Source organism: Acartia tonsa, chromosome 12, assembly GCF_053477335.1.
Source record: "Acartia tonsa isolate MP-2025a chromosome 12, ASM5347733v1, whole genome shotgun sequence".
NCBI lineage: Eukaryota > Metazoa > Arthropoda > Copepoda > Calanoida > Acartiidae > Acartia > Acartia tonsa.
The window spans coordinates 2,974,362-2,998,331 of record NC_137271.1 but is presented as its reverse complement, the minus strand read 5'-3'; the positions used below and the strand labels follow the sequence as shown (position 1 = coordinate 2,998,331).

Genomic DNA, 23,970 nt, shown 5'->3' with positions numbered 1-23,970 from the left:
AAGAGGACAACGGGCTGTTTATTACAATAGTCCCCAAAGTTGTATAATAACGTTTTCTCATTCGTTGGCCTAACATCTTTGGGGACTTGTATTGAATTATGATTGGTTTATTAAGTTAAGTGTCCAAACGTTTCAATTTGTAATCCCTAGAAGGGGTAATTTTATATATTATCACTGTGAATGTGCATTAGTTTATCGGCCACTGTCCCTATTGTAGTCCATTTAAGCTTTGAAAATGTGTACTCAAAAATCAAAAAGGGGATGCGACAATTGTCTATAAATTGATTTACATCCCCGATGATAATTTACAAAATTACCCCTTCTGTTGATTACAAAAATGAGTTGAAACAATTGGACATTTAATGCACCAACCAATCAAAATTTTAAAAAAGTCCCTACAGTTGTTGAGCCAACGAATAAAAAAATTTAAAAACCTTGTTATAAAACTTTGGGGACTAATGTAATAAACAGCCAGTGTCCTCTCCCTCTCTAATACTTAAAGTACAAATGCATCACTCTATGATATGAAAAGAAAAGAGGTTGGAATAAAAACATATTATGCATAGCAAAAAGATGAATATTTGTTTAAATAGATAGATTGATTGATAGATAGATAAAAAGATAGATAGAAAGTTAGAAAGATAGATACATAGAAAGATATTAGATAGATAGATACCAGCGACAAAACAGTAAAATTGTTCCTACTGATATGTCAGGTGCACGATATTAATAGTTAGAGTACGGGGGGAATGCCTTACCCCAAAATAGGCGCTACTCATTATCATGCTTAGTTATGACTTCCAGACAAAAAGAAGAGATTTTCTAGAAAGATAGATAGATAAATAGACAGACAGATAGATAAATAGATAGATAGATAAATAGACAGATAGATAGATATATGAATAGCAATAGTTTGTAATGAAAAGAGATCACGTAATTCAAAAAGAGCTAGACGTATACATAGATAAATAGATATATATATAGATAGATATATGAATAGCAATAGTTTGTAATAAAAAGAGATCACGTAAAGCAAAAAAGAAGCTAGATGTATAGATAGATAGATAGAGCAACAAGGAGCTTGATGTATAGATAGATAGATAGTAGATTGATGATATAGCAAAAAGATATTAGAATTCTTGTAAAAAGCCTGGAATGGTAAAAAGCCGTGATTATCCCCCCTTCTTCTAAAATGTACTAGCGTAGCATATTGACGTTTATGCAAAATTGTGAATATGTTGATTTTTTTAATAGCAAGGGTTTATTTCGTTTTAAGCAACAAATTAAACATAAATTAATAATTTACTTATATCATTTCAAATTTGTATATACCATTAAGGACGTCCAAGCTTTTTTGATACGTTTAAAATGAGATGGTTCAAAGGGTTGAGAGGGTTATTCTTAAGTATTTTAAAACCCCCCTTACCCCCCAACCCCTCCTCCTTTTGGAAGTCTATTCTACTAAGTAAGGTTTTAGGCTATTATCGTATTTTAATGACAGTGACAGGGATCCCAAGGGATAAGACAATCAACAATAAATTAATATACATTGCCAATGATTATATACAAAATAACCCTTTCCATTGATTAAAATTATTGTTGTTTTTAATGAAAATCCTTTCTTGTAGTTACTCGCACTCAATTAAATTCAAAAAGATTTGAACACGGCATAGCATGTTGAAATGTTGGGCTTTTTTAGCTGCGTAGCTTCTATATATACCCCCAATAAAGGCCTCTAGGAGCATTTGATGCTCGGAGGGAAAAATTTGGCGGTAGTGTATTTTTTAGGACCATTTTCTTAAGAGAGTAGTGGTACCCTCTCCGTTGGAACTATGGGTAGCTAAACTATAAATGAGAACCATATCGGTTCAGCGGTTAGCGAGATCCTTCGGTACTGACAGACACACACTCATATCCTAATTTAATTTTAAATAAGGATTTATGTTGTTTCCTTTCCTATATCTAGGGTATGTTCGTCAGCTTTATATCATTAAACATATCTTTTATTAAAGCAAAACATTCGCTTCTTTGGACATAAACATCCTTATTTTTTGAGCAATTAAACCATAAAGCAAGCATTTTAATAAGATGTACTAAGACGTATTTCTTTTATGGCCAGAAAAGTATATAAATTCTTACAATCTTATGATTTAAGCTTTCACTGAGATAATATTTCGTTGCGCTTCACGCAATTAATTAGCTATTTGCTGACCGTTTTCTATAAAAATCATCCTTACCTAAAAGATAAAAAAATCAATGTGGGAAGCATAAAAAGTATACTAAAAAACTATTTACTAAAAGAACTGGTATTCAATGATTTTTATTTCAATATTCGTGAAAAGCTGCCTATAATACTATGCGATAAATATCTATTATTATTACATTTCATAAAAAAAATTTCTGTTTCTCAATGCTATACATGTTTTTTCAGTATGGCTTATGATAATCAAACTAGTATAGTTTTCAGTCTAAGGTCATCTCCCTCCCTAAGAATTATTACTTATGGAAATGTTAAAAATTATATATTTAAGTAAATAACAATAGTTTTTAAGCATATAATTATTTGTTAAAGTTATATTGTTAATTTATTCGATGATGATTTTAAAGACATTTTTGTTAAAAATTTACAACATATTAAGGTCTTAACAAATTAAAACTACTTTTGTGATAATACTAAATTTTATTGTTATAGGAATCATAATTTTAACAATAACCTAGTTATTGTTAAAAAAAAAATAAATAAAGGAGTGTGTCTTAGAAAAAGGTTGAGCATTTTACAATGGCCTCTAGAATCCAGAGGCGAAGCCAAGCCTAATATGTAAAGTAGTAAGGTTTTTGTTTGTTCGTTAAGATTTCAGTTACCACTGAATCGATTGGCTTCTCCATTTTAGGGGAAATTTGCATAGTTCCCGGGATGGTTTGATGCTATTTTACTGATCTCCTTCACTAAATAGTAGTGGCGCAGCTGATAGTATTGGACTTTGAATCATAATGGTACCCAAAGTTTATTAAAACACTTTTCTCATTGGTTGGCTTAAAAACTTTGGTTACTACATTTCCAAACTTTCAAAACAATAATTTTTATCTACTGTAGGGGTAATTTTGTGTTTTCATCATTGGAGCTGTAAATCTTTTTCTTTCATAGTCTTATCCCTTAAGATCCCTATCAATAATACATTAAATATTGAAACAATAACAAATTGAATGCTATTAGTTATTATTTGTTATTGTAATTAATAATGATAACTGTAGAATATATGTAATTTATTCACATTATTGCTTTTCCAGTATGGCTTCGAAACCGATTAGTATCCTCAGTTGCATACTGTAAAATCATGTATAGCATAGTATTACAGACAAGTTTCCACAAATATTGAAATAAAAATCATAAAATTAATACAAGTTTAGTTAGTTCGGCCCATAGGCCCCTCGGGGCTAACAAAACTGGATTTTCAATTTCAATTTTATATCTGCGAAAGCTGTCAATAATACGATGCGATAAATAAATATTCCATATTAATATAAATCATCACTCTAAACTTTAACCAAATAGCTTAAGACCAGGCTTGAACCAAAAACTTTCCCCAAAAAAATGAAGAAACGATGGGTTTAGCCGTAAACGGTATCTTATTAGACAAACTAACGCATTGAGAACTTATATAGAAGCTTTGAGTTTTTTTATATATTTCCTTTTTTATTAGAATTCCCAAACAAAACGTAAGGTCATAAAAAAAATTTTTGAGTCATCATATATACAAAGAAATTCTTTATATATATAACGGTAGGGAGGGTAGAATAGTATTATAGACAGCTTTCCGCGGATATTCAAATGAAAAATCATATGAACCATTTTTGTAAGCCTCCAGGGGCCGAAGGCCCGGCTAACAAAACTGGTAGTAATATTATGACTTTTATTTTGATATTCTTGGAAAAAGTCTATAATACGGTGTTATAAAGGAATTTTCGGGTATAGTCCATTTCGTGGCTACGCGTTTCTTTGTATTTTCACAGAAGCTTTTCTTATTTTTCTTATTTCTAGGGGCACTAACCCTGCGGGGCAATCACCTAACCCAATATAACCTAACCTAACCTAAACCTATTTCGAAAATATGACGAATCGCCCCTTAAGTGGCGTTGCCACGAAAGGAACTATACCCAAATTTTCAGTATAGCTGAGAACTGGTTCGAATCCAGCGGATTTTAGTCGGTTTCAAAGCCATACTGGAAAATGTATTTTTTTTCAAGAAAAAATGTAAAGATTAATAGGCCTACAAAAAAGGCCTTCTTGTTGTGTTTAATTAAAGCCATACAATAAAAGCAAGGATCTTAAGGGATAAGACAATGGTGGATGAATTGATGTACACCCCCAATGATGATAAATTCAATAAAACTATTGGTTAAAAAGTGTAGACACAGATAATTAACAACTCAATCAAGATTTTTTTAAAGTCTCACGAAGTTTTTAAAGTCCGTGTCAAAACTTTGGGTACCAGTATAATTTACAGTCCAAGGTCCTTTCCCTCCCTGAAATAAAAGACAATTACTCAAAACTTCGCATGTTGTTTTATTTTTGTTGTTGACAAGGATCTAAAGGGATAAGACAATGGCCGAATAATTTCTGTACAACCCCAAAGATTATACACAAAATTAAACCTTATGTAGATTATAATTAGTGGTTGAAGCTTTAGAACCAACCAATCAAAATTCAATAAAAGTTTTCAAAGTTGTTAAGCAAACGAATAAAAAAAACATTATTATAAAACTTTAGGGATTAGTGTAATAAACAGCCCAATGTCCCCTCCCTCCCTGGATTTTTCGTTGTTGGTCTTTTCATGTAAATCAAAATAAAAGTGTTTTTACGATAAAATGATTCTAATTTAGAGCTATTAGCAAGCCTATAGTCAAGAGTTCGAATCTCTGTTAAAATCACGTCATATCTAAAGACGTTAAGTTAATCCTAAAACCAAACTTAGTTCAAAAGAGGCGCAAATTACTGCCAAGGCTTTCAGACAAAGGTTGTGCAATCAAATAGTTGGATTTTTACAAATGTAGTAAATATGGGTTATAATTTTATGTGTAGTAGATATAGAAGGGTCAGAACATTGGACAATGAATTATACTGGTACCTAAAGTTATTAAATCTTGATTGTTTTTTACAAACTAGCAGTGTTCAAACATATCAACTAAACAATCTTAATCTATCCCTTTATATTTTTAAGGCACCCAAAATGTTAGAACGTAAAAGCACCAAAAATGCTTAGAAAAATAACTTGTTTCTTTTTTTTATTATTTTCAACTTCCGTCCTAGAGTTAGGGAAGGGGCGTTGTTTTCTCATAAATAAAAATAGTTATTTATCGCATCGTATTATAGACAGCTTTCCGCGGATAATAACATTGAAAATTAAAATAAAAGATTAAAACCAGTTTTATTAGTTCCTAGGGGTCAATTGCCCGGGCTAACAAAACTGGTATTTATTTTGTGACTTTTATTTCAATTATCGTGGAAAATTGTCTGTAATACGATGCTGTACAAGATTTATTTAGTATGGCTTATTAGCCAGATATCATGAAATCTGGTGCAACATCCAAGTAATAATAATTAACTTTTTTTTCAGAAAACCTATTCTTAAAAATGCCCAAATAAAAAAAGAAAAAATGTAAAATATAGTTTTGTCACGAAATGCCTGTTAATTTAAACAATTTGCGTTCTTTCTGCCATATTTGCATATGTTGCTTACCAGGCATCTAAAGGGATAGGACAATGGCTGGTAAATCGATGTACATCCCCAATGATGATGCACAAAATTATCCACAATCAATTAATGGTTGAAACGTTTGGACTCAACTAAATGAACCAACCAATAAAAGTTGTTAAGCTTACAAAAAAAAACGTTATAATAAGACTTTAGGGACAAGTGTAATAAACAGCCCAATGTCCCCTCCCTCCCTTCAGTCTTACATACAGGGAAAGGATAAGTTAATGGAAAATAAATTACTTCGAAAAAAAAAATATTTATTGTAAGCTTGATAAACAATTAATACAATAGTCATAATGCAAGGAGAGAGGGGACAATTGGCTGTTTATTACACTAGTCCCCAAAGTTTTATAATAGCGTTTTATTCTTTGTTTACGTAGCAACTTTGGAGATTTTTATTGAATCTTAATTGGTCGGTTCATTTAGTTAAGTGTCCAAAAATTTCAACCAATAATTGTAATCTACAGAATGGGTAATTTTGAGTATCATCATTGGAGTTGTACATTAATTTATCAGCTACTGTCTTATTATTGCTCATAGGGTTAAAAACATGGATCCTAAGAGATAAGACAATGGACGATGAACTGTTATACATCCCCAATAATGATAAACATAATTCTCCCTTCTGTGAGATAAAATAATTGGTTAAAATGATTGAAGTTTACTAGTTTGAAAAGAAATTCAAAAAAGTACCCAACAAAAAAATTGTTATAAAACTTTGGGTACCTTTCTCCCTGGTTCAGGGCCAGACCTATAACTGCTGAAGGGGGTAAAACTAAGATTACTAATTATTTCTTTGTTTAACATGCTAATTAATATTTTAAGCCATTGAACTAAAGGGATTAAGACAATTGTCGATAAATTGATGTACATCTCCAATGATGATACACAAAATTTCCCCTATAAATTAAAACTTAATGAACTTGTTGAACAAACCAATAAAAAATTCCCAAAGTTGTTGATTCAACGAATAAGAAAACGCTGCTTTAAAACTTTGAGGATTAGAGCAATAAACAGCCAAATGCCCTCTACCCCCCCCCCCCCTGCTATTTACTGTTTTACGCAGGAATATATGGATAGACAGACAGACAAAAAGACATCCTGATACTTTCATATGCTATAATGATTTTTGAAAAAAAGTATATAAAATTTGAAAAAACATCAAAAGTTTGGGGTCTTCTTTTAAATTTTAATTGGTTGGTACCAAACTAAAAGTGTACAAACTTTTAGATTCTTCCTGAAACTAATGCAAAGCTTACTTTAAAAGCATACTTGTATGGCCGTTATAAGGATGTAAAGAAACATTGCATGGCCTTTAAATGTTATGGATTTTAATATAAAAACAATTATATAAAATAAAAATTAAATTATTAAACTTACTAAATTTTCAGTGAAGAAATTTCGGACAGTGCATATTATGTTCATAAATCTTACCTAAAAAGTAAAATTAAATTAGATAAGATAGATAAATAGATAAATATATGAGTAGATAGTTAGATAGATAAATACATATGTAGATAGATAGATAAATAGATGTATAAATAGATAGACAGGTAGATCATAGATCAATATATAGATAGATATATAAATAAATGAGTAGATAGATGGATAAATAGATTAGTAGATAAGTAGATAGATAGATAAATAAATAGGTGAAAAGATAGTAATATGAATAGATGAGTAAATAGGTAAGTAAATAGTTGAGTACATAATAGAAAAGTAGATAGATAAATAAATGAGTAGATAGATGGATAAATAGATAGATAAATAAATGAGTAGGTAGATAGGTAGATAGATAGATAAATAGATAAGTAGATAGATAGATAAGTAGATGAATAGATAGATAGATAAATGGTTAGAGAAACAGTAGATAGATAGATAGATGAGCATATAGACAGAGATGAGTAGATAGTTAGATATATTGGTAGATAGATAGATAAATAGAGATGAGTAGATAGATAGATAGAAAAATAGGTAAATAAATAGAGAACATAGATAGATAGATAGATAGATGGATGGATAGATAGATAGATAAATAGACAGATAGATAGTTAATTATCAAGTGTTAGTAACACGATTTAAATCTAATCTGAACATTAATCTTAGAAGTAAAATCGTGTAATGGGGGGAATTAAATATTAAAAGGTTATCCTTAAAAACTACACAAATAAAACTGGATAATTCAACTAAATAATTTTCTTTATTTTAATGTATAATATGTTGATATATTTCATTTTAGCTCTTTGTAGCAATAGTAGCGCAGTTACCCTATAACTAGGGTATTCCATACGTCTGTCCTTCCATTCGTTTGGCAGTATATTTATATTATCCTCATAAGTAGCGCGACTACCCTATAACTAGATTTTTCCATGCGTCTGTCCGTTCATATGGCCGAAAAAATCCTTATAGGTAGCGCAAATACTCTATAGCTAGGTTATCTTGAACGTCCGTCCGTTCAAAGGTGCGTATGTAATCGTTAGTTAAAGCGCAGCTACTCTATAATTAAGTTATTCTGTACGTCCGTACATCCATACATAAATATAGAAGTATGTAATCCTTAAAAGTAGCGCAACTACTCTATTACTAGATTATTCCATACGTCCTCATGTCCTTATCTTAAGCATTCATCTGTCCATTGTTGGAGCTTTTTTGGGGGTTGGAATATTTTTGTTTCTTTGGACAAATTTGTTTTACTTTTAATTCTGTGTTTTTGTAAGAACAGTTAATTAGATTAAATCCAAATCTAATAAACACACATACACAACAGTGAGGGAGGGGACAATGGGCTGTTTATTACACTAGTCCCCAAAGTTCTATAATAACTGTATCTTATTTGTAGTGTTAACAACTTTAGAGACTTTTTTTAATTGGTTGGTTCATTAAGTTAAGTGTCCAAAAGTTTCAACCACTGATTGTAATCTACAGAAGGGGAAATTTTCTGTATTATCATCGGGATGTACGTTAATTTATCGGCCATTTTCTTATCCCTTTAGATCCCTGCATACATAAACACAAACACAAAAACATTAATAGAATGTAATAATTAGAGGGCTAAGAAAATATTTTTCTAGTACTGAGAAAACTTTCAACCATACATTTAAATCTACAGTAATGGTAATTTTGTTGATTATCATTAGGAATGTATGTGTATCGCCCAATGTTTTGTCCCTTAAGATCCCTGATGATCAAAATTTACTATGCCTGTCTGAAAAAAAAACTGATATCGTTCTAAGTAACAGTTTTCTAGTATTTAACAACTCAAATGGAGTAGGGCTGATTTCAATGATTTTAATAGGATGATTTTAACTAGGGAGGGTGGGAACATTGGGCTGTTTATTACACTAGTCCCCAAAGTTTTATAATAACGTTTACTTATTAGATGACTCAACAACTTTGGAGACTTTTATTGAATTTTGACTAGTTTGTTCATTAAGTTGTGTGTCCAAACGCTTCCACCACTTGTTATAATTTACAGAATGAGTAATTGTGTCATTATTGGGGATATAGATCAATTTATCGGCCATTGTCTTATCCCTTTAGATCCCTGGACGTCGGTCTGTTAAATCATACAGTAGGATTAAATCTAATTTAAAGTAGTAGTTCAGGGTAAGGTAAATGGATTTTAAAAACAATATAGGATGTATAACGATACTCCCACCCATCCATTTGCCCATACCCTCCCTTCATATTAGATGAACGAACTAGCCACTATTATATTATATTATATTATATTCATATTAGCAACCTAAATAATATCATAATATCCACGAATATTCTACATCCAATGTCCTATCCCCGATTATTAATCAACAACCCAACCCCTTAAATACACAACACCAAGACAACAACAACAAACGTATCACCACCACCCTTCCTTTAGGCGTTATCAGACAGGGCGGGAGGGGATATTGGACTATTTATTACACTAGTCCCAAAAGTTTATTATAACGTTTCTTATTCGATTGCTTTGCTTTGCAACAACTTTGGGGCTTTCCCTAATTTTAGATTTGCTGGTTTATTTGGAGTGTCCAAACGTTTTAACAACTAATTGTAATCTATAGAAGGGATAATTTTATTTATCAACATTGGGATGAACATTAATTTATCGGCAATTGTCTTCTCCCTTTAGATCCTTAATAACCAGGGATATTAAGGGATAAGACTTTTGGGGAATAGTCCCTTGCGTGGTAACGCCCCTTAAGGAGCGATTCGTCGTATTTTTTAAATGGCTTTTTTATAGGTTATATTCGGTTAGGTGATTGCCCTGCGTGGTTAGGCAATTGGCTCCGCAGGGTTAGTGAATAGGAGAAAAGCTACTGTGAAAAATACGAAGAATCGCCCCTTAATGTGCGTTGCCACGAATGGGACTATACCCGACTTTTAGGCGAAAAATTGATGTACATCCCTAATGATAATAATCAAAATTACCCCTTCTTTAGATCGCTAATATTGGTTGAAAAGTTTGGACACTGGAAAATTGAAACAAAAAATTAAGATTAAAGTAATACTGGTACCCAAAGTTTATAACCCCTTTTTCTTAAATCTATTTGCTTCAAACTTTGGGTACTTATATAAGTTTTGGTATAGTAAATCCTTAATTTGATATCTAAAGAAAGGGTAAATTTGTCTATCATCATTTTTGGGTCGAAAATTTATTTATCATTTATTGTCTTATCCCTTAAGATCCCTGATATTTAATAATGTATACTAACCATTAGACAAGCAAATCAACTAACACTTACTCTTAATCGCACTTAAATCTTAGATTAAATTTACATTATATGGGCTTTCATCAAACTATTGGATGCGCCCCTAGCATCTAGGGGCTTTGTATTTAAAAGGCAGAAAGAGACTTCTAGAAAAATAGCTAGAAAAGACTTGAAAGTAAAAATTTAATAGCCTAAAACCATCAAGGAACCTATGTGAAGTCTACCTAAAGTAAAGTTTACCTTACTATAGCCAATTTTCCACTAATTTTAAAATAAAATATAATTGTTACCAGTTTTGTTGGAAAGTCCCTTCGGCCATCGGGTCTAAAAAATGGTTTAAACTCTTATAATTCTACATTTTAATATCCACGGAAAGCTGACTATAATACGATACGATAAATAATTAGTCTAACATTTTTCTATATCTATATATATTATTTATCAATTTTCTATCTTCTGTATCAATTTTCTATCTCATTTTCTATCTATCCTTGCGTTTTTTCTTGTTATTATATGTCTTATTTAGAACTGGTGGTGGGTATCGAAGCATAAACAACCAATATAAACGCGGGTGTCAAAATATTGCCGAAAATTCGTTCAAATCATATGATATTTCAAATTCTTATGAATAGAAAATGGACGTCGGAGTGGAGCCTTAACCTAACCTAACCTATTTTAAACTATGTTACTATAGTTTTTTTCAATGCCTAACCCCTTCGGGGGGCTCATTTGTATTCATGTTTTAACCTAACCTAACCTGTACAGAAATATTTAATTAACTTAATATTTGAGACACTGCGGCGTTTGTCACTCCTGCGAATGTCCTGAAACCATAAACTAATAATAAATAAAATACGGAAAACCAAAACATATTTTTGACACCCGTTATGTAAATAACGGCTTTGATATTATCCGAAATTAGATTTTTAAAATAAAAATATATAAATTTCTCTATTGAAATAAACAGGTGATCATAATTTTATATCTTTCTATCAATCATCTATATATCTAAAGGGATAAGACAATGGCCGATGAATTGATGTACCAATGATGATACACAAAATTAACCTTTCTGTATATTACAATTAGTGGTTGAGACGTGCTAAACTAAACTAAATGAACCAACCAATCAAAATTCAATAAAAGTCCCTAAGGTAGTTAAGCCAACGAATAAGAAAACGACATCATAAAACTTTTGTTGACTAGTGTAATAAACAGCACAATGTCCCCTCCCTCCCTGAATATATAAATATATATTTTCAGCATTTATAGCTGCACTTATTATCAAGCTTGTGAGACAGATAAATTTATTTGAATTTTGAAAAAAAAATTTCGGATCTACTGCAGTTCACAGTAAAATATTGCTGGTAACAAATATTGCTAAAAATCTATGAATTTTAAAGGCTGCTAGCTGCCAAACTGCTAAACGTAAAGACCATACCCGCACACCATTTTAAGCGGTATAAGAAGGCCTACAAATAATATGGAATAGCCAAGATACAATGATGCACAGGGAAAGCTTCACTGAAGAAAAAACGCGTAAAATAGGCCTTTTTCGTGCATTTCTCTGCACTGCGAGATAATTATGCATTATTGGTTCGTGGCTATTTCAGATTATTTGTAGGCCTTCTTATGCTGCTTAAAATAGTGTGCGGGCATGATCTGCACGTTCAGCTGTATGGCAGCTAGCAGCCTTTTAAATTAATAGATTTTTAGCAATATTCGTTACCAGCAATATTTTACCGTGAACTGCAGTAGATCCAAAATTTCTAATATGATAATACTTTGGCGAAAAAAATATTGAATTATATGTTAATAAAAAAAAAATAAGAAAGCTTTTTAAAATTTTCCATTTCGATGATTTTAATCTTTGAACTTTGTTTTATTTTTAATCAGGAATGTTAAAAGATATTTAATTGTTTTTTTAGTCCTTATATAAAAGTAACAGGGTCTGTGTGTGTTTGTCTGTACAGAAGGATCTCGATAACCGCTGATGGTTCTTCTTTACAGGGAAGATTCTCATAGATCCTCGGAAGATTTCTAATTGTTTGGAGGTTGGTACCCTCCCATAGAAAAATTTCCTCCTCCAAGATTTTACTAAAACCAAAATTTTACTATGGACATACTTATAATTCTTTTTTAACGACAGATCCTTTATTCATAATTCTAATTTGGTTGTGTGTGTGTGTGTGTGTGTGTGTGTGTGTGTGTGTGTGTGTGAGTGCTAGGAATTTCTAAACAGGTGTAAACATATACTAGAATCATGGGACAAGTGTTCTAAAAAATAAATAATTAGGGAGGTTGGGGCCATTGGACTGTAAACTATACTGGTACCCAAACTGTTACAACTACGTTGACTAAAAAAACTTTGGGTACTTTGATTGAATTCTGATACTAGTAGTGTCCAAACTTTTCAACCAATAATTTTAATCTTAAGGGATATATATCATTTTATTGCCCATTGGCTTATTCCTTAAGATCTCTGCAAAAAAGAAGCACATAAACAAATAACTAAAAATAAAATAGCCTTAAACCATTCAAAGGCCAATATGAAGCTGTCCTAAAATGGAGAAATCGATCGGTTCAGCGGTTAACGGACAAACGAACATTAGAATAACTGTTCCTATCCGACTAAAACAGACCACAACACGCTCTAAACAAATATACAAATAAAATAATAACATCATTCTTTGCCAAAAAAAATCTTTTCATTAATTATTTTGACACACAGAAAACTGTCCCGAATTTTTATTAATTTTGAGGAACAAGACTCCAGTTACGTCATATTTTTCTTTCCCGAAAAAGGGAAGGGGGGAAGAAAAAAGAGATGGGAGAAAAGGGGGTTTACCCCATCTCTTTTGAAGAGATTTTCTTCCCCCCTTCCCTTTTTCGGGAAAGAAAAATATGACGTCACTGGAGTCTTGTTCCTCAAAATTAATACAAATTCGGGACAGTTTTCTGTGTGTCATTATTTTATTAAAATTTATAATTTTAGTATGACTATTCGAATATTATTTATTGTAATGTTTTTGTAGCTTTCTAATAATACAAAGCTACGTTTAATTCCAAGGTTGGAGGGAATGCTTAACCTTAAGAAAATAGCTCAAAACCACCCAGGGATCTATGTGAAGCTTCCCTTAAAGAGCGAAATTATTCAGTTCTATAGTTGTTGAGCTTTAAATCAAAAAAAAAACTAATCGGATGGACAGACAGACATGCTATTATAAATATAAATGAATGAAAAATCCTAAACTATGTACGTAATTACTAATTAACAGTAAATTTTTAATTATTAGAGGAGGCGAAGCAACTCTTTATCTAGTACGATTGAATCTGTTTGAAACATATATTAATAAAATGTATAATCCTTATAATGAACCGATCGGATTCTCCTTGTATGTCCCGGAGAGTTATAATTATTTTAGGGGAGGGTTCCACCGCCCTCCCCAGAGAAATCGACAAACATAAATTACATAAAAAAACGCCGGTCTGCGGACATTTTTGTAATTAGCTAAAAACATAAAAGTTGATTTTAAAATAGATTGAAAAGAAACAGTTTTACGTGTCTCTAGAGGCCTCTAGGGGGCGAATCCGCTAATATAAAATATAATAATAAACTAGCCAAGATTTAGTAGAATCCAAATGAGCTATTTGAAGCTTCTCTAAAATGTAAATTTTGAATCAGTTCAACGATTAAAGAGATGCAACAGAAAAACCTTTTTTATTTAAATCATAGAATTTCTTTAATGATATTTAACTGCACTACTTAACAGCTTATTTGTTCTTGTTGCTAATTTAAACTTGCTTATTAATTAGTTTTTGTTTGGTAAATTGTGCGAATTTTTAAATTAAGTGGTTTATAAATTAATAATTTAATAATTAACAATTTTAAGAAATATTTTTTAATTTACGAATTTGAAATATAAGAATATTAATTTATCGCATCGTATTATAGACAGCTTTCCGCGGATACTAAAATGAAAAATCTTAAGATAAAAACTATTAATATTCTTGGAAAATTGTCTGAAATACGATTTCATCAATGATTTTTCAATATTGCCAGTAACTTTCCGAATCCAGCGGATATTAATCGGTTTTAAAAACATACTGGAAAAGATTTTTACTGTTTCGGACGTATGGCCAGACCGATGAACATAAATTTGGAAGCTCGACAAAGTGTCCAAACAAATGAGTCGTGTGACGTCATAAAAGGGAGAGATGATAAGAAGTGGGATAGAAAAACAGATGGATCTATTGACGTCACACGGCTCATTTTTTCGGACACTGTCGAGCTTCAAAAAATTTGGAATTATATAGTAGCTTCGCTACTAAAAACATTAATACGTATGACATTGAAAACCATAAAATTTATCCAATTGTTCTTATATTTATTGCTTGAAAAAGCTTCATTTAAAACAATTCTAATAAATATTTATCAAATTTCCTTCTACTCACGAAGTTAGCGTTTTCAAAATGTAGCAAAAAATATTTTTATAAGTTACCTGTACTTTGAGATGCAGATCATATTTTATAAATTGGAGTTTTTCATTTCAGTCTTAAATGATGAGACAATCCGTATATTAAAGCAAAAGGATCTGTATGTGTCTGTTTGTAATGATCTCCCTAACCTCTAATCCGATATGGTTCTCCTTTACAATTAAGCTTCTTATAGGTCCTGGGATGTTATTTTGGGAGGGTACCACACCCTCTTTACAGTATTTGACCCTAAAATGAAAAAGAAAATATTGTAGAGGACCGCTAAGATAAGTTTATAAAACTTTGGGGTCCAGTAAATTAGCCACTCTTTAACACAAATCTAACATCCAATAATTTTGGGGATGAATTGAATACGTCATACATTAAATCTCTGCAAGTAAAAAATAACCATAATTAGGACAAATTTCATTATTTTTGAAATGATATGCTATAATTGTTATCATCAAAGAAAATCATACAACATTAAAAAGGAACAGACATTTTTTGTCTAAAAATCAACATTTTTGAAGAAATATTTTAAGCCAAAACCTTTTGAACTTTTGTGGTCGACCTTAGAATATTGAATTTGGTTTAGAAAAATTAGAAAATATGTTCATTTTAATCTATTAGAATGGTGGCTAATTTGATTTGCGCCAATGGATTTAAAATATACGTGGATATTATGACAGGGGAAAAATTGACCCGAATCTCATTTATTGGTCAGTTTATTCATCCAGTAGGAAAGAAGGGGAAGGATTAAAGAGGCTGGATGGTGGATATTGTTATTATAGCCAGCTGTGACTTTCACTTTATTAGAGAACATCAACATCTGGTGTAAATCCCTTACAGTTTGCGGATTTCAATTGGTTGAAACGTTTGGGCACCCAACTTACTGAGCCAACCAATCATTAAAAGCCCCCAAAGTAATTTAGTCACCGAATAAGTAAACATTATTGTAAAACTTTGGGGACTACTGTAATAAACAGCCCAATGTCCCCACCCTCTCAGATTCAATATACATATACAAAAATTTATATGCCATCACCAATGTATGCTTGAAATTTGGTCCTGAAAGCATTTTTACAAATTAACCAAAAATTCTTTAATTATACATATATGATGATTGCTTTTAACTTTTAGATACAATTAATACGTTGATTTTTGTATTGGTTATTTTGTTGGTCCAAAAGCTATGAACACCACTTACCGAATAATATGAAACTTTGAAAATTAGATTTTCTTGCAACTTGATTTTACAGCAAATTAGCTGAATTGCAAAAACACTCTTATTGAGTGGCTATGGCTAGGAAGGGAGGTGACTTTGGACTGTAAATTATACTGGTACCCAAAGTATGATAAACACCTTCTCTCAGTGCGTGGCTTAAAATCTTTGGGTACTTTTGAAAAATCTTAATTAGTTTGTTTAAGCTTTTTCACCAATGAGACATTTTCTTTATTATCATTGGGAATGTACATCAATTTATCGGCCATTGTCTTATCCCTTAAGCTTCCTGAAGGCTATGGCACATAATTTAGCCAAAAAAAAATGCGTGGTATACAAAATGCATTGCGATACTTTTTGTTCGACTAGAAATTTTCGGCCATTTCTAAGGACTGAAAAAAAAGGAAATGTCTCAATACAAAAACAGGCTTATAGGGCTAAATTTTTAGTGTGACATTAATGAGCAAAGCTTCTCTAGAAGCTGCACTATGCCTATTGTCTGTCTTTCTGTCAACCCATTGTTCTCTGCAGCTATTGGTGCTGTTTAAGTCTTATTATCTAACTAGATATTATTATTTTAAAGGAACTTTACAATAGGTCCCGGGAATGTTTTAGGCTATTTGATTTTTAAATTTATATGGTTTTAGGCTATTTATCTGCTCTCCCTACCCCTTATACAGAACTCCTAGATGGTAGGGGCTCAACCGCTAATTAAAGTTAAATACCTTTAGCATTGAATTTTGAAGTTTTGAAATTCACTTTTTGAATCTGTCACAAACGTACCTAAAACAACAATTTTTAAATTATTAATTATAAACAAAATAATTATATTTAGTTTAATTAACATGTTCATAGGGTAGTAAAAAAAGCTAACAATAATTTCACTTGTGGATCTAAGACAATGTCCGATAAATTTATATTTATCCCCTATGGTAAAACAAAAAAAATACTCCTTCTGTAGATTACAATTAGCAGTTTGAAACGTTTGGACACTCAACATGATAAACCAACCAACAAAATTCCATAAAAGTCCCGTAAGTTCAACGCTTGGATGCTCTTTAATATATTTATAAATATTTGAATAAATAGCCGATCAAATTGATAGGCGGAAATTTTAGATCAAAAACTAAACCAGCACACACAAAAAAATAAACAAATTTCTAAAGGCCTTAACGTCTAAAGAATGACTTAGACAAATACTTGATAGAGACACTTGGAAATCCTATATCTATCTATGCATATTCTATATTAATATTTATATATTACACATTTCTTACTAGCGGAAAGGCCCCTAGAGACCTCTAGTGGCACTTTAAATGTTTTTTTTTCAAATATATTTATTTCGAATATATCTATGTTGTGTTGATGTATATGTTGCATTGAACTCTCTACGTAAAATAAGTTTAGCGGTGAGCGAGATCCTTCGGTACAAACAAACAAGCAGACAAAAAGAAAAATAGACAAACACACATCCTGTTACTTTATCATAAGGATTTATGATCAAAATCTTGTTTTAAATAGACAAACACGAATTCCTAAATATTCAAAAATCTAAACAAATATATGGGTGTTTTTTATTTAAACATATTTCAGTCAGACAGACGTACAGACATAATACGCTTATGGTAATACTAAAAATACCCTCAATAACTTTTATATCAGCTATAATAAAAAAATACAGTCAGACAGACAGACATAGAAAAATAATAGAGCAGCTTCGCTAAAGAAACCTGACTACCTGTTTTATCAGCTATAATATAACAAGGATGACAACATCCATAAGTAGCGAAGCAAAAAAAATTGTAGATGGGAAAAGGGTATTTATTAAAATCAAGAATAGATTTATTGGTTAAAATAAACACAAAACCTTGTTTTATTTTGTTTGATGACGATGGTCAAAGTAAATTACATAAAAGATGCTCATAATAATGAGAAAAATTATTTTGATACTGATATTCAAAAAAAGTTTGAAAATTGGATAAAAAAAAAAAAAAAATATGGGGAAATATGTAAAACATATAAAATAGCCAAAACCCTGGCCGCCATGGTTGGTTTCTTAAAACGAAAGAAAATTTAATTTAAGAAAATCGGACCATATACACTGAAAATATGGAGAAAGATGTGAAAGATGTAAAAATAGCCTAAAACCTGCTAAAAGGCAGTCTGGTCGTCATGGTTGTTTTCTTTAAAAGACGGGAAATTTCATTTTGATATCAATAACTGAAAACATTTTGAAAATCGGACTATAAACACTGAAGACATGGAGAAAAATGTAAAAAATATAAAAATAGCCTAAAACCTGCTAAAAGGCAGTCTGGCCGTCATGGTTGGTTTCTTTAAAAGACGGGAAATTCAATTTTGATATCTATAATTGAAAAAATTTTGAAAATCGGACCATAAACACTGAAGATATGGAGAAAAAATAGACAAATATAAAAATAGCCTAAAACCTGCTTAAAGGCAGTCTGGCTTTATGGCTGTTTTCTTTAAACGACAGGAAATTTAATTTTGATATCTATAGCTGAAAAAATTTTGAAATTCGGACCATAAATACTGAAGATATGGAGAAAAATGTGAAAAATATAAAAATAGCCTAAAACCTGCTAAAAAGCGGTCCAACCGCCAATGACGTTTTATAGTCAATTGTGCTCCTTAATGATGGGAATGTTGTCAAAAAATTTCAGCATCCTATCTTTTATAGGAGCTGAGTAAATCCCATTTCCCCCATAGCGTTACGGACGGACTGACGGACTGACGGACGGACGGACAAAGTGAATTATAGAGTAGCTTCGCTACTAAAAATACAGTAAGGGTAGATGTACAGACATACACTAATATAATGAGTAGCTTCGCTTATAAATCTAAAAATACCTGTTATATCAGCTACAAAATAAAAATACAGTCAGACAGACGTACAGACATACAATAATAATAGAGTAGCTTCGCTAAAAATAACCACACTACCTTTTATACCAGGTACAATAAAAAAATACAGACATACAATAATTATAGAGTAGCATCGATTCCAAAAATAGACTCACTACCTGTTATATCAGCTATAATATCAAAAGCCCGCTTAAAACTACTTAATACTATATAGCATTGATAGCGGAAGATGGAAACTTTGATAACAATTTTTGGTCAGTTGAATTTGAGTTGCCGATTGTGTACACAGTTTCCTCGGTGTTTCCTCATCCTATCTCAGTATTTACTACAAGCAAAAAAAAAGCTTCAAACTTTAACAAAAAAATTTAAGCCTTTTTAGCTAATTGTATATATTGAGATAGGTTGAGGATTCAGGAAACACCGAGGAAACTGTGTACACAATCGATAACACAAATTCAGCTGACCCAATTTTTGCTTTAACTCAGGGAGGGTGGGGTTACTGGGGGTTAAATTATTCTACACACCTTTCTTCCCCCCAATAATTAAAGGTTACTAATTATATAAATTTAAAATTTGGTGATGATTATTTAATTGTTCATTGACCTATGCCTGTATACTTACATATTCGATATATTATTACTTGGATGTTGCAACAAATTTTCATGTACTCTAATAAAGTGAAACTTGCAGTTGGCTAAAATAATGATACCCCTATGTACTCACATTACCCCCTCCCCTTCTACTGGATGAACGATTTGACAAACAAATAAGGACAATATTAGCAACCTAAGTTGACGATAAATTTTCCCCTGTCAATATATCCACGTATTTTATATCCATTTCTTACATAACAGTATATATGAAATTAAAGCTTTATAAAGAGTTAATATCAACGCTTTCTTATATTACGTCACAATCAAATAATTTTAGATTTTAAATATGAAAGAATTATCATATAAATATGAAACTTTGATGGGTTTTAAATATTTTCCTCAATTTGATGAATATATTAATTATGGGAAATCTACATACCAAAAATCAAACACTTATCTCAAATAATCAGAAAGGACAAACGGTAGTTATCATGAAACTGAAGGGATAAGACAATGGACGATAAATTTATATTCATCCCCATTAATGAAACAAAATTATGTCTTTGGTAGATTAAAATTATTAATTTATACACTATTAATTTGGAACCAATCAAAATTCAATAAAAGTATTCAAAGTTTATAACGATTTAGATAAGGTGGTTTTAAAACTTTGGGTTCCAGAGTAATTTTAAGAGCCCATTGTCCACTCCCTCCCTATGTAGTATTTTGTTAATAAAAAAATAAAAAAAAGGGGTGTTAGGTTAATGGTTAGGAGGGGGGGGGGGTTGGTTACAGACTTAAATAAAGGGAAGGAAAGGGGTTAGTTTTAAAGGTATTTTGAGGGCGGGGTAGGGTTATTATTATGAGGTATTTTTTAATGGGGGGGGGGGGGGGGCGGGGGTGTTCATTCATTTCCCCAAAAGCATCTCTTTATTAAATAATCAGAACCGCATTTTATTACGTAAAATCAAAATGCTTCAATTTCAATAATTAAAAACAAATCTTACTATTTTGCCATTATAATGGATATATATATACGTGGATATATTGACTGAAGAGAATTTGTCGTCAATTCAGGTTCAAAATATGGACCGCTTTTATTGGTCAGTTTGTTCATCCAATAGGATGGAAGGGGGTAGATGGAGGGATAATTTTATCATAGTAAACGAAAATCTGGTGCAACATCCAAGTAATAACATATCGATTGCTATTTAGCGAATATTATACAGTTGTGATAATAAGCGGATGTGAAGACACACCGTTCGTTTGTTTGATTGTTTACTGATTTTAATATTGATATGATGATATATTTATAATCAGGGAGGGAGGGGACATTAGACTGAAAATAACACTCGTTATCATAAGTTTTATAATGTTTTTTTTTATTTGTGGAAAGTAAACGAACTATTTAACTATTTAATTAATCTACAGAAGGAGGGACTTTTGTTCATCATCATTTGGGATGTACAATATCTTATCCCTTAAGACCCATGTGTATTTAATGCCTTTAAAATTTTGGGTAAATTAAAAAAAATACTTATATTTTAAACTAAAGAAAAGATTCTCTTTAAAACAAGGATGACAACATCCATTAAAGCGAAGCTCTGAAACGGTAGAGTTTCAGAACTGAATAATCACAGTATAAATCAATAAAAGTTGAAGATTGTAAGTAAATTTGTTGAAAAACTGCTTAAATACAAGATAAAGGACATGCTTGAATATTGTTTAAGAATATGCTTACATTTTTAGAACTTGATTAAAGAGATGCTTCGCTTATTATATTGTATTTTGTTGTAATAGGAATCAGTATTCCATAAATCAGAACAATCGGATAATTTTATCATATAAAAATTAGTTTTTAAAAGATTAATAATCAACATGTTAAAAATGGACGTAAGGACATTCTAGTATCCATTATAGAGTTGCTACGCTTTTAAATTGTACCTAAATACTACAGGAATCATCATGCAAAGTTTGAAATCGATATGACAATTCCAGCCTGTTTAAATTAACGAAAAGAGCTAACTGTCTGTGACGGACGGACGGACTGATCGACCTTAATTATAGAAAAGCTTCGCTTTTAAAAATATTGTATGACATATAAGGGTTTGGAAATTTATAAAAGAATTTATATAATATTATTGTTTTTTTTAAAGGTGAAAATTTATCTGGGATAGAGATAAAAATTCTATAATATGATAAACAAAATTACCCCTTTTAATAATTAAGATAATTGGTGAAAAAATTTGGACACTGTTGATTTGTGCTAATAAAAGATTATGAAAAGTCCCCAAAGATTAAAATTAGTTTATAAAACTTTGGGGACCCGTATAATTTACAATTGTAATGTCCAATCCTTGAAAAATAGTCATAAATAAATACCTTAGATAACTTTTACAATAAAATTTTTATTATAGGCTTTAGTAAAATACATCTACAATAAAATGTAAAACAATGATTGTCCGTCTGTCTGTCTGAAGCTTAAGTTCTCGGTAACTGCTGAACTGATTAGGGTCTACTCTTCAGAGAATATAGCTATTAGTCCTACGATGGTTTTTAGCTATTTTATAGGTGAATAAGACACCCCCATCCTAAATAAATCTACGGCATGTAAGAATTGTCATATCTGTTCAAAACATTTGTCTGGTAGAATTAAGTTATCAATTTAAAACTTACAATTCTAAAGGTATGTTTGAAAACACGTCAATTTAGGTATTTGTAGCTTTTAAACATTAAAGTAAATCAATAGAGGGCACTATGTTCCTGACAGTGACAAAAAAATCGATTTTTACATTTTGGAAAATACACTTTTAAACAATTGTTGAGTAATATATACAAGCTTTTGAAAATAAAGCCGAAAGAATTAGCTCTTTACTATGAAAAATAAGAATTTGATGTGTAATTACACCAGAGGTTTGGAATTAAGTTCCTTTTCATCATAAACCCCGAACCACTTCATTATGCAATCTACATTTTCCTGGATATTTTGTCTACGGTAGACCATAAGTGTACAGCTTTACAGTACATTGTTTCTATTTGTTAAAGCAACATGTATGATAATTAAGAAAAAGATTCTGTTTAAAGTAAAATGCTTATATTTCAATCAAAATCTATATTTTTGTATTTTTTACCGATCCACTTCATTATGCAAATCAAAAGAAAATCAATGAGAAAACGTTTGTTTTGCCCTTTTCTCCACTTTTAAAAAATAATTCTGATAAAATAACAATTTTTTAAGGGATTTATGCATTAATTATAATGAAAAACAGTTTAAGGTAGATTTTATTGATTTTTCTAAATAAGAAATAATTGAAAAAAAGAAATTCTATCCCTATCACTTTAGAGGACAGCTGCCGACCCCCAGTCTTATGGATGAAGCTAAATACATGTAAAAAATATAAATTTGCCTGAAAAGTATACAAAAATGTTTTTTGATGTGTTAAAAAAATCCATTTTAAAATCTTGATTTTGAGGATGATGGCCTTTAAGATGCTCTTACTGGTTGTGATGGTGAGCTAAATGTTATCAAAGTGCATGCCCTTGAAGAAAACTTATATATTGAACTATGGTCCAATTTTTGTAGTCATAGCAGCCTCCAGCCAAGCAATATTAAAAAAGAAAAAAATTGCAATTTTAATTACTAATATTCATAAAGTAAATAATGTAGTTTTTAGATAATGGTTATATTTCATGTCGAGAGGCTCCACTGGAGGCTGCTATGACTACAAAAAATGGCACATAGGTTAATAGACAAGTTGTTGTAATGGTCATGTACTTTGATAACATTTAGCTCACCATCACCACCAGTAAGAGCATCTTAAAGGCCATCATCCTCAAAATTAAGATTTTAAAATGGATTTTTTTTAACACATCAAAAAACATTTTTGTATACTTTTCAGGGTAATTTTTATCTTTAACATGTATTTAGCTTCATCCATAAGACTGGGGGTCAGCAGCTGTCCTCTAAAGTGATAAGGATAGAATTTCTTTTTTTCAATTATTTCTTATTTAGAAAAATCATTAAAATCTACCTTAAACTGTTTTTCATTATAATTAATGTATAAATCCCTTAAAATATTGCTATTTTATCAGAATCATTTTTTAAACTTGGAGAAAAGTGCAAAACAAACGTTTTCTCATTGATTTTCTTTTGATTTGCATAATGACGTGGATCGGTAAAAAATAAAAAAATATAGATTTTGATTGAAATATAAGCATTTTACTTTAAAAAGAATCTTTTTCTTTTATCATACGTGTTGCTTTAACGAATAGAAACAATGTACTGTAAAGCTGTACACTTATGGTCTACCGTAGACAAAATATCCAGG

General features: G+C 30.9%; 2 protein-coding genes across 4 annotated transcripts in view; one reads left to right on the top strand and one right to left on the bottom strand.

The window, feature by feature from the left end:
* The window catches only part of LOC145334086 (isocitrate dehydrogenase [NADP]-like), a 341,086-nt gene that overhangs the window by 41,503 nt on the left and 275,613 nt on the right, over positions 1-23,970 (top strand). The gene's annotated exons all lie outside the window — the stretch shown is intronic.
* The window catches only part of LOC145334088 (cdc42-interacting protein 4-like), a 111,131-nt gene that overhangs the window by 65,944 nt on the left and 21,217 nt on the right, over positions 1-23,970 (bottom strand). The window contains exon 1 of one of the 3 annotated variants that reach the window (XM_080179370.1): positions 16,889-16,941. The exons of the other annotated variants lie outside the window; for them this stretch is intronic. The gene's annotated coding sequence lies outside the window, so the exon portion shown is untranslated. Of the gene's footprint in view, positions 1-16,888; positions 16,942-23,970 lie in introns of those variants that run through there. 3 annotated transcript variants of the gene reach the window in all.